Source organism: Phymastichus coffea, unplaced genomic scaffold (assembly GCF_024137745.1).
Source record: "Phymastichus coffea isolate CEN01 unplaced genomic scaffold, Cenicafe_Pcof_1.1 PCOF00070, whole genome shotgun sequence".
NCBI classification, from domain to species: domain Eukaryota; kingdom Metazoa; phylum Arthropoda; class Insecta; order Hymenoptera; family Eulophidae; genus Phymastichus; species Phymastichus coffea.
Window position 1 is genome coordinate 1,443,184 of NW_026706881.1, and position 5,717 is coordinate 1,448,900.

Consider the following 5,717-nt stretch of genomic DNA (forward strand, 5'->3'; position numbering starts at 1 on the left):
CGAACGACGGAAAAAAGCGCTGGCAATTAGCTGGCCGTAAATGTGTCGCCGCTTATGATCTGCGAGGCAGATGTCTGCGCATAGATCACGGCTCGTAGCCTCTTTCTCTTTTTCGCGCCGCGAGCGTGGCACAGAGGCGGCTGAGCGCGCGCCGACAGTCAAAGAAGCGAGGCGCGACGAGCGCAGCCATCGGGGAGCCCGAAGCCGCGAGCCTAATTGGCTGGGCTGCGAGCGCGATATTAGAACCTCGTTATCCTAACGAGCTCCAGTGCGGCTCAGCACTTGTACTCTGCCCGAATAGGCACCACCCCCCCGCGCCCAGCGCGTATCCACTTCCCGTGTCCGCGTCCCGTGGCTTTTCGCGACTCGCTCCTCTCGTCGGAAGACCTTTACGGTCGCGAGCCCGCCGAACCACTGCGAGTCGGAGATGATCGCGAGGCTAGGACAGCTGGCCAGCGGCGGCAGGCCCGAAGAGAGAAACGAGGAGCGAGGCAACGCGATTCGGTGCCCTTTCGGCGCAGACCGTTTATTGCACGGACTCGCGCCAAGTCGGCTATTGTTCGCGAGATCTTTCAAGGCCCCGGAGCCGTGGCGCGCAGCGGATGCCGCACAGGTCCAAGGCTAATTAACCGATTAGTCCTGTGCGCGCGACACTCGCCCACTCAACCCTCGCGAGCCCAATCGCACTCGGGACCAGCTCCTCCGACTGCGCGGCAGAGTCGATGCTAGCTGCCTCTCGAGTTCTCCTCGTTTTCTTCTCTCCTTCGCTTACACCACTCGCTCGCTTCTCCGCGCCTCGCTGCGCGCATTCCCGACAAATCATTTGCGGCGGATATCTGGAGCACATTGTCGCATCGCACCTTACACTGCCTCTACTTGCTGCGACGTCTAGGTTGTCCTGCTTCTCCAATAATCACGCAATTGGTGACGGGTCTCCCACAATTCCTATAATCTAAGTGCTAACATTATTATATATATATGTATTCTAGCTTGTTCAAGCGTCAACCATGGCGCAGTTTTTCTACAGCCGATTGCCAATTGACGCCACTGTGATAATCAGTGCTAATGAGATATCATTGGCTGTCTTCTAATCAAATTACTTCTAATCTTATTTATTATAGTTAGTATCTTGAGTAGTGCCTCAGTAAGCCAATCAAAGTTTACTCAAACCCAATACCAATAATCGTTTGTTTCCCGTTTAACTGACTGCAACTATTGTCCCATGTTCGTTTCAGTTTCGTTATCACCGCAACACAAATAAGAGTCTCCTTCGGATGTTGCACGTGTAAATCAAGAGGCAAGATTTTTCAAGCTATTGTATTGTAAGTATGACAGCTCGAAAGGCGAAGAGCTCGAAATTTTCTGTATTACATATCTTTTCGCACTGATTTCAGAAAGTATTATCTATGGCTTGGTTTTAAATTCTGCTCTTTGATGCACTTGGCATACAAATGTTGTAAAATCGCAACGACTCGCGAAAATTGAGCAAGTTCAAAGCGCTATTATGGGACATAATATACGACTCTTACGCTTTTTTTCATTTCATGATACTACACATTTGCACTTTTATAGAAACAAATTATGCTTATTTACATCATTTTACAAACGAATATTTATAAAATACGATGCCAGTGTAAACTCACAGATTACTGGTCAAAATAATAAAGACGCACTGCTTAACCCTAATTTAATAATTAGATCATATCGTAATTATCAAAATATCAAATTTTCGTCGTAATATAAAATATTCAAGGTCAGAAACTTAGGTCCATTTAATTTATCTTAATACAAGATTACACAATAATATAAAATATAGGGAAAAGAAGAAGATTCACACGAAACTATCTCTGAAGTAGAGTGATAACCTGATTTTTGGTAAACATTTTCAAAATTATAGTAGTAAGCATGCGGTAACACACCACATCTAGTATTTTTCATTTAGAAACCTACTTTGAATGTAACTGTCATACCTAGCGATGATTCTATAAGTGCTTTAAAAGTTCAATAACATTTTAAAATGGAAAGAAACATCAAGGATAGTCATCAACATCAAAATAGTTACATTTGATGCGTTTATATTTCATTTTATTTGTTTTAAATTTATATACTAACATGTATTTTGAATTGCCCTAAAGTCATTCTAGTTCATATTTACTGTAGCTTGCGTATAAGTATTCCATGTTACATAAATTGATTAAATTAATAAATACAGAAACGCTGATCGAAAACAAATTAAATGCTTAGCTACACCCATTCAATTATAAACAAAGCGGCCAACCGCAATGACAATAGGTTTTCTTGAAAAGTTGTAACGAAGTTATGAAGTTATAAATGTATCTTGTGACTTGAACATCAACAGGATAAACATTCAAATACAGTAATAACAAAATGTTGCAAACATTAACCGATTTCATATGCGTTCAAATAGCTACTGTGTAACAAATTTGATCTTCATGAATGAGATATTTCTTTCGTAAAAAGTAAAAAAATTAGGCAGGAATATTTTGAATAAAATATTTGAAAAATGATCTATTTATAAAAATAATGTATGCGTAAAGTTAGGTTACATAATCTATCGAAATGTTAAATTAAATTGAGGTGAATTAATGTTAGATATGAGATTAGATTGCATAATAATATTAAGATAATAATATTGTCAAAATATTAAGGTGGCACTTTTCTGATGAAAATCTTTATTTTTTTTAACCTCTCGATCACTGCACTTTCTATTTAAAAAATGAAGACTTTTAAGATTTTGCCAAATTAATTTAAATGTAGCAAAATTATTTTAAAAGCATAAATTTTATTCAAGCCTAAATAAAGAATGTTTCACGCGCAAACTGATTTGACTAAAATAGTTGTTCGAAGGTTCATTTTCTTTAATTAAGCACTGTAAGTAATCACTTTTTGAGACGGACAATTAAGATTTCTAGACATATGGCAATTTTAATTAAAGATTATTTGGAATAATTTATAATAAAAAAAGGTACTTCACAATATCGAAATTTTTTTCCTTGAGATCATTGATTGTCAAGGATTATATATTGTTTGCGTCTAACCATTTATATCGTATATGTTATGAAATTATATCAAATGCTATCGTAATATGAAGAAATACTTTAAGATTGTGGTATAATATGCTCTGGTTGTATGTGTCACTAATAAATAAGAGAAGTAAATCTTCGTGATAAATTGTAAATAAAATATTACTTGTGTCAGGTAGGACTGAAAACGACTATGCAGTTGGAATGATTGCCTCATATTCTCAAAAAAAAATGAAGTTTCGTATTTTACAGATAAAAATGGTTATATTGATTCAGTATCATTTTTTAAATAAGCGGTAAATTTATGTCAAATAAAAGCAAAGCACAGCTGTGTGATGCACGGCATGAAATGCGACCAGTGCTTAGTAACCGACTTAGAACCCATAGTAAATATTGTATATAAAAAACCAAGCGAGCAACGAAATGAGGAACAGTAATGAAGGTAAACTGCAAGTTCTCGACGTTAAAATTACAGCATCTGGAAGAAGAGAATACTATTGTTTTTGAAATTTAACGAATGTGACGAGCTTGCAACTAGAAAAATAAAATCCAGCAAAGAAGAAGCAGTACAGAACAAAAAGGATCTCAGAGCAATGAACTACATTTATTGTGAAATTTCAAACAATTAATCAGATTTTGTCAATCTGGAAAATTCGGCGTATGAAATCATGAAGAAATTCAATGAGATATATTTAAAATAATCATCAGCGCTACAAATATGCATAAATAATGAGCTGAACAAGATAAATCAAAGTTATTATTTTCCAAGTCGAATAGAGGAAATATAACAATTACTATGGATGTGGAAAAACAAAACACTTTATAAAGGACTATACTCGTAAAAACCCAAGAGCCAGAGAAAACGGAAGAAGAGGAGTGCATTGGAAAGGAGGTGCGAGTGATCAGCAACAACAACAGCAATTGCAATAGTTTCGAGGTCGCGGAGGCAAAGGAGAATATTGAGGCTGCTATAGCATAGGCAGAGGTCAACAACACAGCGAAGTAAAAATTTATACATGCGATACAAATAAAATAGATCGATTATTGGGCAGTGGTTGCACTGATCACATAATAAACGTTGAATCTTAATTTTGCAAATCAATTATCTTGAAAAAAATCTACAACTGTAAAAGTAGGCGATGGTAGAATATTAAGCCATACAAAAGTAGGAAAAATCATAATTTATTTTGATATAAATGGAGAAAAAAATAAAATAAAAATATTAAATATATTTTATGTTAAAGTAAAGAACAAAAATTTGTCAAGTTTTGCAAAAATAACTAACGAAAATAAAATTATTTCCATTGAAAATACATCAAACATTTGTAACAGACGAAATAATTTGACACACAAAGGCATTTCACAAATAAAATGGATTATATAAAATAAGTAGTTATCAATAAAATTAAATGTTATAATGGAGTAAAAGAAAGAAAGAGAAATGTCATAAAATTTTAGGTCATGTAAATTTCAAATATTTAAACAATATGTGCAAAATTAAATTCGCTGAAGGTTTGTCGGAAAACTAGAATTAATATTTTTCAAATGCGGTGCGTGTATCCAAAAAGTAAAATGTGTAACTTACTATTTGAAAATAAAAAAAATAAAGCAACTGAAATTTTATAATTAGTACATACAAACTTAAATTGACATTATAAAACTACAGATTTCGATGGTTCAGCATATTTTTTAACGTTTATTGATAATTATATTAAATACGCGTAAATTTATTCTATAATGTCATAGTCAGAGTTTTGCAACTGCTTTATTGATTATGTTAACAAAGTCGAAAATATTATAGGAAAAAGAATGAAAAAAATACGATTTAATCATGAAACTGAATATTAAAATAGAAATCCACGTATAAGTTTGTAAGAGATAAAGAAATTTTCCTAAAACCTCCATATCCTCCAAATGTTCATATATTAAACAGAACAGCTGAAAGATGTAATAAAACAATAACAAATTCAATTAGATATTTGTTTTATAAGGGAAAAGTAAATCATAGATATTGGCCGAAAATAGGTACAGCTGCGGTATATTTAAAAAAAAAGAACCATTGCAAATCCTCTAGACTTAAACAAAACACCTTTTAAATTTTCTTTAAAAAAACATCTGAATATTAGGATAGCCAAGTTATTATAAGAGTATCAAAAATAAAAACAAATACAAAATAGGATGTAGAAAAGATGAAGTGAAAATTTTATTATGATAAGATGATGTCAAATACAGAGTTTTGATAAACAACAAAATAGTTCGAAGTTCACACATTGACGTCACTGAAAATATTATGAAAACTTAATTGGCTTCAGAGTTGGTCAAAATAGCGACAATGAGGAATATAAAAATTTTGATAATAATAGACAAAACTCCGTATCAAACGGAAGTAAATAAACATAGACGAAGATGAAACGAATGAAAAAAAATGACAAGGCAAAAAAAATTTGAAGAAGGTCTGAAGCTATGAATAAAGAAATGAATTGTATGATTAAAAATAAAACATGAAAATTAGTTGGAAAATCTAAAAATATATCAAAGTATTAAATTTAAAATGGATGTTCACAAATAAATCTAATAATAAGAAAAAGGTTAGATTTGTTAGAGGTTTTCAACGAACTGAAATACTTGAAGATTTACATTCGCCAATAGCTAGGATTCAAACTTTGATATTAT